Source organism: Tachysurus fulvidraco, chromosome 21 (genome assembly GCF_022655615.1).
Source record: "Tachysurus fulvidraco isolate hzauxx_2018 chromosome 21, HZAU_PFXX_2.0, whole genome shotgun sequence".
NCBI lineage: Eukaryota > Metazoa > Chordata > Actinopteri > Siluriformes > Bagridae > Tachysurus > Tachysurus fulvidraco.
This window is the reverse complement of record NC_062538.1, coordinates 2,906,924-2,917,414: the sequence shown is the minus strand read 5'-3', so window position 1 is coordinate 2,917,414 and position 10,491 is coordinate 2,906,924. Positions and strand designations below refer to the sequence as shown.

The 10,491-nt window shown below is 36.7% G+C and overlaps 1 long non-coding RNA gene across 7 annotated transcripts; it reads left to right on the top strand.

Annotated features, from left to right (window-relative positions):
* Window positions 1-5,889: 5,889 nt before the first annotated feature.
* Window positions 5,890-10,310, top strand: LOC113661196. Of its 7 annotated transcripts, XR_007138980.1 has the most exons (5): window positions 6,238-6,769; window positions 7,843-7,893; window positions 8,027-9,436; window positions 9,902-9,997; window positions 10,088-10,310. It is a non-coding gene; the product is annotated as an uncharacterized LOC113661196 (long non-coding RNA). The 7 variants fall into 7 exon arrangements; XR_007138981.1 differs by lacking the exon at window positions 6,238-6,769 and adding an exon at window positions 5,890-6,215 and having other exon boundaries at window positions 7,843-9,436; XR_003444994.2 differs by lacking the exon at window positions 6,238-6,769 and adding an exon at window positions 5,891-6,201 and having other exon boundaries at window positions 7,843-9,436.
* The last annotated feature ends 181 nt before the right edge of the window (window positions 10,311-10,491 follow it).

Genomic DNA, 10,491 nt, shown 5'->3' with positions numbered 1-10,491 from the left:
ATGCATTCTGGTCAGAATGTGCACCATTACAAATTTGAAAGTAGTGATGACGTTGTGGTAAAGAATTACCAACATGAGGGCTCATGGTCTGCTAAATGGGGTAGACTACGCAGGGATTCACGTCACAAAACTAAAAACCGTCAACCTGGTAAGAGATCATTCCACATAGATCCATTAATATCATAAAAAGCTGATGGCAGTCATCAGGGCCATGTGAATAGGCAAGTTTATATTGTATGTGTTTGTAATGTTTTTGGGTGCGCTGTGTTTAAAAAAAGGGGGGGGGGGGTTTATAAATTCAAAAATATGTTTTCAAGTGTTTTTCGGGTCAAAAAGAAATAAAGATGTGGGGATGGACTAGGAAGGCAGCTCTGGTGACAGAAGTGCCCAACACTGTACCAATGTGCTTATCTACAATGGATCCATGTTCGGGTCTTGGTGAACCTTACAGCCTGATCTCCAGACCCAGATGAACAGTGTAACAGGAATGTATAAGGTCTTCTTGACAACAGCGTTCCTGAGGTATCACAGTGATGTTGCAACCAGTTCATCACCTCCTCAGAGAACATCTTCAAGTAAATAATCTCAAGGATTTGAAAGGATTTGAAGAATTGTTTGAAAGGATTCTAAGCATGGACAATTTGGGAATATTACAGAAGAACGTATTAAAGAATGGACTTTAAGGACTTTTAGGTTTATCACACAGTTACCATCAGGAGAATGGTGAGGACTGGACATAGAACACTGTGACAAAACTACATTGGTTTTATTTGCAAGTGTGATGCCTTGGAAAAACAACCATTATGTGGGGCTCCCACACTAATTATGAGGCTTGTGAAATCGACCTAACACATGTCCTAAATAATTGTACAAGAGTAATAGTTTCACACAGGAATACATGTCACCACAACTAATGATCATTTTTTCTATCTTTCTTAATGATAACCACATGATAACACTTTGTCCGATTGTATAATTCCAGAGACAAGCTTGGTTCATAGGAAAATATTACTTTCCATATGTTAATTTCACTCTACAGACAATGTCATTGAATCCAGCAGACAATTAGTCTTTGAGGAAGATGTACCAGAATTTGATTTTGAGTTATCAAAAGGGGGTTCCCTGAATCAAAAACAGCGTAAAAGAAAAATATTCCGCTTTTCTTAACTTTTCCCAATTTCTTTTTTTGGAATCCTCCTGGCTGGCTCACCAATGTAAGAGATAAAAAAATGCGTAGTGTGAAAATAAGACGATAATGTTGAAGATCTTAATGAAGAACAAGAAGTGTATTCCAGCATAACAGTGACAAAATACATGAAGTACTTTGGGTTCATCTGAGTCAATAAGAACCCCGAACAAATCCTGCTCAAACATTTTATACAGTTTTTCCCTTTTGGTAATTTAAATGAAGTTCCACTTTAAATGTGTATTGAGTGTAAGAACTGAGTGTCTCCCAAATGGTTGGGTCACACTTTGTTGTCTAGCTGATTGTCTTTAAATGTTAATCATGGTCATGTATACCTTGTCTTGGTATTGTTACAATTGTTATCAACCAAATGGTCACTTTAAATGGTAATCGTGGTCACGTAGACCCTTTGTTCGTGGTGATCCTTAATGTTCTGCTGTCGTTTTCATATTTATAATTGAATCAAGTTTATACATTTAGAGCCCTAAATGTATTACCTTATGATACTTGAACCTTTTTAGGAATGAGCTCTTTTAGATGTGTACCTTGGAGTGGAATTTGGGTTCAATTTCTGTAATTTCTTACAGTTTCTGTGTGTGTGTGTGTGTGTGTGTGTGTGTGTGTGTGTGTGTGTGTGTGTGTGTGTCTGTGTGTCTGTGTGTGCATATGTCTCTGTCAGTTGTTGTGAAAAATCCTAGAGAAGTATGTGTGACATAAAATAGATAAAAATAACTAATCTAAATTAATAAACCTAAATTGTACTAAAACATAATAAAAATAAAAGCTTTATAGCAAAAGCTTAAGTCCCTTTAGCTGTAGTAGATAGGGATGAGCGAGTACAGCATTATCTGTATCTGTATCTGTTTACCATATGAATGATCTGTATCTGTATCTGCACTCGGAGTGGGTGAGGCCTAACCCGGAGGTGGGCGGAGATTCTCTGAAATGGGTGGGGCTTTAACCGGTATGTTATTTTAAGCATGCAATTGATATGGGTTGATAAGAAATTGTTATATTTGTTGCTGATTAGAAAAATATTTACAGGACAGCATCAGGATTGAGCTTCAGATCAATGGTTTTGATCACGATAGCAAACGAACTATATTACAGAACAAGTTTTGCAACAATGAAAACAAAACAATGCAGTGCAATTAAGAAGTAAAATGTAATGAACAACATAAATTTCTTTTTTAACTTTAATTTTTTTTATGATCAGTGTGATTTTTTTATTTATTTATTTTTATTTTTTGGTTCTTATTTATTTTTCTATTTCCACACCAGGGGTGTGTGTGTGTGTGTGTGTGTGTGTGTGTGTGTGTGTGTGTGTGTGAGTGAGTGTGTGTGTAGCTTAATAATTAATTTGTATTATTTATAACACGAGCTTACTACCTTTTATGTTTTTTGAAATACAGCAAAAACGTGTCAGGCACTCAGTGTCTGGTTACTGGTTAGAGACAGCTGAAGGTTTAAAAAAGAAAAAAAAAATCTCCGACAGGCAGAGACGCAATGCGAGTCGCATTCTACCAAGCAAGCATCAGAACTCTACTGATTAGTAAGTATGTATTATTAACGTTGCAACCAGAAGTAAAAAGCTGAAGAAACAGTAAACGTTATCAGAAAAGACCCGCAAACCCGAGTGACTGAGGGAGAGACAGTGAGCTGTTCTGTGTGTGACTGTGTGTGGGCAGAGCGAGACACAGCAACAAAATACATCAGTATGTGTATAGGAGAGCGGCGCTGTGACTAGTCTATCACAGAACGCTGACACAATCAGCTATCCGAGCACAGATATTGACTCGTATTTCTCATATGATACTCGTACTCGACAGAATTGCATTATCTGTACCGGATACTCGACTGAAACGAGTATCCGGCTCATCTCTAGTAGTACATAAGCTAAGCAAAACAAGACACATGCACTCATGCACTCATGCAGGTACAGATGGAGCTCAAACTCCAATGTAGGTTTGAAATATAGGTTCCCTGTTGACAAGTTGCCTCATTCTGTAGATCAAGGTCAAAGGTTTCTAAAAGGTTTTCATCTCCCACTGTTGTTACTTTACTGTCGGTATAAAAAAATCTAATCAAATAATGAAATAAAAAAAATTCTGTTCTAAAGATTTCTATGAACAGAAATAAACGCTTACAGTTTTTTTTTTTTACAATGGCTATGACATATTTTTCAATACACATTTTTCATCCCTTTTTTATCAAAAAGAGTAAAAGTCGCTTTCTTCATTCTTCACAGCAACATATATATATTACATTTTTTATTGTTATAAACTATAACAGTCCATAAGATTTATTTATTTTTTTTTTTGTCATTTGTCATTAGCATTTGTGATGTAAAATTTAAGCAGTGTGGAATTTCTTGTTTATTTCTGTTTATTTCTGTTCATAGAAATCTTTAGAACAGAATTTTTTTCATTTCATTATTTGATTAGATTATTTTATACCGATAGTAAAGTAACAACAGTGGGAGATCAAAAACTTTTATAAACCTTTGAACTTACAGAATCAGGCAACTTGTCAACAGGAAACCTATATTTAAACCCAAGGTGTTAACCTTCTTTGGAGTTTGTAGGTGTGAGCTCCATCTGTATCTGCACTTTGGAGCATGAGTGCATGCATATTGTTTTGTTTAGCTTATCTACTACAGCTAAAGGCACTTAAGCTTAATTGATTATTTGCTACAGTATAAAGCTTTAATTTTTATTATGTTTTAGTACAATTTAGGTTTATTAATTCAGATTAGTTATTTTTATCTATTTTATGTCACACATACTCCTCTAGGATTTTTCACAACAACACACACAGAGACACACAGACACACATACACACAGACACAGACCCACACACAGATACAGACCCACACAGACAGAGAGACACACAGACACACACAGACCCACACAGACAGACACAGACAAACACAGACACACACAGAAAGATACAGACAGACACAGAAAGACACTGTAAGAAACAAAAACGTAAGAAAATAAAATGATGAGGGTGAAGATCTTAATGAAAAACAAGAAGTTTATTCCAGCAGTGACAAAATACATGAAGTACTTTTAGTTCATCGGAGTCAGTAAGAACCCAGGACAAATCATGCTCAAACATTTTATACTGTTTTCCCTCTTTGTACTGTAGTTTAAATGAGGTTCACGCACGCACCTGGTATCCAGTTTTATACAGTTTTTTTTACAATGGCTATAACAGTTTTTTCAATACATTTAACAAGTTACACTTGTGCTTTTTTTTGTCATTGTGTTATGATTGACTAAATGTTCCTGTTGGAAGAGAACATGTGTTAGTGTTTTGAATAATTATTTGCTTTTGAAACATGTTTGAGTATTTTGTTAGACATAGTGTATTGTGTTAGTTTATTATTGTATTTTGAAAATTAGTTTTGGGGTTTAGTTTAAAATGTGTGATTTTGCGCATGAAATTAACCATTTTGCCAATTGTGTGTTTTAGGTGTGTTGGTGCGTTAAGAGTTTAGGAAACTTGTTAAATGTATTGAAAAAACTGTTATAGCCATTGTAAAAAAAACTGTATAAAACTGGATACCAGGTGCGTGCGTGAACCTCATTTAAACTACAGTACAAAGAGGGAAAACAGTATAAAATGTTTGAGCATGATTTGTCCTGGGTTCTTACTGACTCCGATGAACCCAAAGTACTTCATGTATTTTGTCACTGCTGGAATAAACTTCTTGTTTTTCATTAAGATCTTCACCCTCATCATTTTATTTTCTTACATTTTTGTTTCTTACAGTGTCTGTCTGTATCTTTCTGTGTGTCTGTCTGTATCTTTCTGTGTGTCTGTCTGTATCTTTCTGTGTGTGTGTCTGTGTTTGTCTGTGTCTGTCTGTGTCTGTGTGGGTCTGTCTGTGTGTCTCTGTCTGTGTGGGTCTGTGTCTCTGTGTGTATCTGCGTCTGTCTGTGTGTGCGTCTGTCTGTGTGTGTCTGTGTGTGTTGTGAAAAATCCTAGAGAAGTATGTGTGACATAAAATAGATGAAAATAACTAATCTGAATTAATAAACCTAAATTGTACTAAAACATAATAAAAACAAAAGCTTTATACTGTAGCAAATAATCAATTAAGCTTAAGTGCCTTTAGCTGTAGTATATTAGCTAAACAAAACAAGTTGCATGCACTCAGATACAGATGGAGCTCAAACCCACAAACGGTTTGAAATATAGGTTTCCTGTTGACAAGGTTTCTAAAAGATTTTGATCTCCCACTGTTGTTAATTTGTTGTCGGTATAAAAACACCGAATCAAATAATGAAATAAAAAAAATTCTGTTCTAAAGATTTCTATGAACAGAAATAAACAGAAATAAACAAGAAATTCTACACTGCCTAAATCTTGACAAAAAAAAAAAAACATTTCTGATGGACTGTTATAGTTTATAACAATAAAAAATGTATATATATATATATATATATTGCTGTGAAGAAAGCATGAAGTTTCCTCTGAAGTTTCCTCTAAAGTGACTTTTACTCTTTTTGATAAAAAAGGGATGAAAAAATAAAATAAAATGGTTCATAAATATAGAGTAATATGAAAGTTGTAACTATGTGTGATATAAAATATGTAGAACATAAAAGATTCAAATTTACCAGAGGGAAGAATAAAAAACGAAAGCATCACCATGTGCTTTTCGGAAGCTGGCCCAAAAGAAACACCCACACAGTACTTGTCACTGACTACAAGTCACTGACTACACCTCACCATTTCTCAAATGACTACATTCTTCCAGGAATCACTTTACAGAGTGATCCAGCTCTCATTCTTCACTTATTTAAGATTCCAATAATTAGTATTCTTAATTTCACATGGATACTAATCTCTAATCTTCCAACAGAAATCTTCAGTTCTTTTGAAAAAGGCTAAAAACAGGAACAAGCTTTAGCAAATGATCAGAGCTCAGGAACAAACTGGACTTAATTCAAGACAATCTGCAATGAGAAGAAACTGGAGACCAGGATGATTTCTGTAATTTTGTGGTAAGTAATGACTGGTGAGTTGAGTTCCGTATTAGACCCCTTATATACACAATAATATGCACAAAGTGAAGTCTTTTCCTCTTTAGACTGGGTGTATGAATTTGTGCAATTTTAGAAACTATTCATGAAATTAATTAAGGAATATTACTTAAGTATCAAAGTACTGATTGGAACAAAGCGTCATGTTGAAATTCACAACGAATATAGATATATCCATATAAACAGGGAATAAACAATTTGTCTAAATTTATATAGCAATCAATCCTGACCGTTTTTTTATGCGCCAAGTTATACAGGGCACTATGAAAGGAATCAAAATCAGAATCGGAATCAGAATTCTGGTGCTCAGGGCTCTATAGCATCGACCAGACGGCAAAATTGTGAGTTAGTGGGCTGGATGTGAGGGGTCCAGAGTGATTGTCTTTGCCCAGTGGCGTAGAAGACTGTAGCAGGGAGGAAAAGACACGAGGCAGAGCTGTAGGTAGCAGAGATGAGGATGTTGAGGTTCTCTTTAAGAGTGACAATGATGGACAGGATTAGGAACGAGAACATCAGATGGACATCTCAGGTTGGCTGTTTTGAGGAAAAGTTTGGACATGTACAGAGGAGGGAGATGGTTATATTGGTAGAAGGATGTTGGAGATGGAGCTGCCAGTTTAGAGGTCAAGATTAAGGACAAAGAGGAGATATGTGCGAGAATAGAGAATGCTGAGGATAGAGTTAGGTAGAAACAGATGTATGATTCGATGGCGACCCCTAACGGTGAAGTATAAAAGGTGCACTAGCTGGTGCTAGTGCACCAGCTAGTGCACTAGCACTAGCTGGTGCACTAGCACCAGCTAGTGCACCTTTACACTAGCTGGTGCTGTTTTTTTTTGCCTCTGTAGGAAAGGCGTGTACGACAATGGTGAGCTACCATAGCCTTAAATATGATATTCATATATATGTTACACAGTATACATTTTTGCGTTAAACTCACTTCGACTAACAGAATGCAAATATCATGTACTTTAATTCCTAACGTTCGTAATCCAGCTTGTCTCGACTTCTTAGGATGTCATTTATGTGTTTAGTTGTAGTCGAGGCCTCCACAAACGCGGACTTCCCATGACGATGCTAACGAAGTAACTCGGATAAACTTAAGTACAAAACATAAACTTAAACAAGTACTTAAACAAATAACAATATTATTAACTTACCATCAGTTAACTTACCATCTTAAAACTTGTGATGTTTTCAGCTACCAAGTAAAATATACTCGATTGTTCTATTAGTGTGTAGTATTTAGAAGTATTTTGGATAAATTCTTGCACATGAACATAAACAAATTAGCAGTTTTGAAAAACAGCTAGTAAAATGATCAGCGTGGCTGTAATTCAACTTTTGTTTAATTTATGTGGATTTTAGTCATTTCATACTGAATAAACATTAAAGAATGCATGTGTGTTTAGTGAGCAAGTTCTAAACAAACGGCAGTAATGTACGTTGAGAAACAAGAAGTGACATTACTGATTAATTAAGTAGTAATTAATTAATACAATTTAGTATTAATTTACATACTTAATTTAGTAAATTAATACAATTTAGTTTATTAACCAATGAGTGACTACTACTAATACTACTAATGATGATGGATTTCAGGGGTGTATACAGTGCAAGATTCATTGTTTGTGCTCTGCTTCAGCTGAACAGGTAAATACGCTGCCTTTTTACTCATTACATTCATCATGTAGAGCATTTAGCAGATGTCTTTAACCATGATGATGCACAGAACTGCTTTGTCGTCTCTATCAAAAACTTGCTCACATTCAGGAACTTTTCCCAGGGACTATTCACTGCCAGGTCACCAGAGGAGGTGCTGGCAGCCTCAAGACTGAGAGAGACTGGGAAAGAAAGCGAGAGAAAAGGGAGAGATGGAGAGAGAGCGAGAGAGAGAGACAGACAGACAGAGAAAGAGAGACAGAGACAGAAAGAGAGAGAGAGAGGGAGAGAGAGAGAAAGGGATGGAGAGAAGGAAAGCGAGACAGAGAAAGGGTTAAGAGCCTTGCTCAGGGGCCCAGCAGTGGCAGCTTGGTGGACATGGGATACAAGCTTGCTACCTTCTGATTGGTAGATCCATCAACAAGATCAGGGACTCACCGGTAGTTCGTGTCCTTCTGGGATTCTCTTAATGTACTCACCGGCACCTTTGAGAGCGTCATGGCGGGTAGCATCACTTCCTGTTTCATGAACAGCACCATGCAGGACAGGGAGCACTCCAGAGGGTGGTGCGGTCAGCTGAAAGTACCATCCACACCGAGCTCTCTGACCTGCAGGACATCTACAGCACGCGGTGCAGGACCAGGAAGATTGTAAAGGATCTCAGCCATCCTGACAATGGACTCTTTTCTTTGGCACGTTCAGGGAAACGCTTCTGCTCCTTGAAAGCAAACACAGAGAATGAGGAGAAGCTTCTTCCCGCAGGCCATCCAGAGTTTAAACCAGGAAACACCCAGCATCTTTTACAGGACCTCTTTCTTTTCTGCACACCTTTTTTGCACTATGACACTAACTCTGGACTTGCGCAGCACAGTGCCACTTTATACACACCATACTGCACATGGACACTTTAAAGACTGTCATTAAATCCATACGTGTTTATGTATATACATATTTTTCACATATATTTTCATATATTTTATATAGTTTATACTTTTTATCTATCTACCTCCTTTTGGTTTTATTTTAATCCTTCATTCCATTCCTTTTTATGCTTGAATACCAGACAGACGTAAAAAGCATTGCACTGCATGTCGTACTCTGTATGTATGTGTGTGTGACAAATAAAATGTGTGACAAATAAATTGTGACAAATAAATTGATTTGATTAGGATTTGATTCAGCAAGTGTTTTACTCTAATAGTAAATAAAGAACAAAGAATGATGAATCATAAGGTGAGTTTTTTTTACCGTCACCTACAGATGCGAGATCCATCGAGTCCACCATATTTTTCTAGTGACATGACATTCCCAATCGTAATTACAACTTTGATGGAACACTTATGATGAAAAGAGCATTAAAATAGTCTAATTACTGCGTAAAGAGAACATTCTTGCATACAAACGGTTTCATTCTCATGTTTGAATGTAGGAATTTTTCTCTGTTTTATAGCTTCCTGTGCAGAGTGTGGACGACCGGATGGGAGAAAATGCTGTGATCGTCTTTGGAGATCAGGAATTCCGGATTCTGCTGCGAGTAAGATGCCTTCTGTAACGACCGCTCTGTTTAAACCACATTCAGATGCCGTAAGAGACAAATGCTGTACAAAGACTAATTGCATTCTGGGTATTGTACTGCCTTGATGCTTCTTTAATGAGGAAGAGTTAAATTCTTCACTTAATAAAAAAGTTATTTACCATCAAATGCTACAGATGAATGAGTGTCTGTGTGCCCTGCGATGGGTTGGCACTCCGTCCAGGGTGTATCCTGCCTTGATGCCCAATGACGCCCCGAGCTAGTTCGGATAAGCGGTAGAAAATGAATGAATGAATGAATGCTACAGATGCTACATCCTTTGTTTCCACCATGTTTACTTACAGACACGTCTCCGACTCGGTGCTTACAGACAATCCAGTTTAACCCTCATAACGACAGCTTTTTTTGTTGTTTGTTTACCTTTAACTTGTAAATATGAATGAAAGGTTTCCTCTCTCTTTCTAGAAGAGACAGCAACAGAGACTGTGCGAGAGAGCGCACCTCTTGCAGGGGCCAAGGCCTTGGAATTTGAACACACAACCTTCCTATCCTTAGACCAAGGTCCTAACCACTAAGACACCAATGTGAGTCTGTGAACCATAGAATCTGAAGACAATGTTGTACTAATCATCTCTTTGTTCTGTTTTTCAGAAGGAAGATAAGGACGAAGGCAACAAAGAAGATCTTAAATGTGTTTTAGGGGCCCCAACTAAGTATTGAGTGCTGTACATGCTCATACTTTTCATATTCATACTTTTCAGTTGGCCCAGGTTTATAAAAATTCTTTCTTTGTATTGGTCTTAAGTAATATTCTAATTTTCTGAGATACTGAATTTGGGATTTTCCTTAGTTGGCAGTTATAATCATCAAAATTAAAAGAAATAAACATCTGAAATAAATCAGTCTGTGTGTAATGAATGAATATAATATACAGTACCGTATTTTCTGCACTATAAAGCGCACCGAATTATAAGGCACAGGTCTAAATTACGGGGTCTATTTCTGTACTTAACCCATACACAAGGCTTATGCTAAAACATACGGTCTACAAAAAA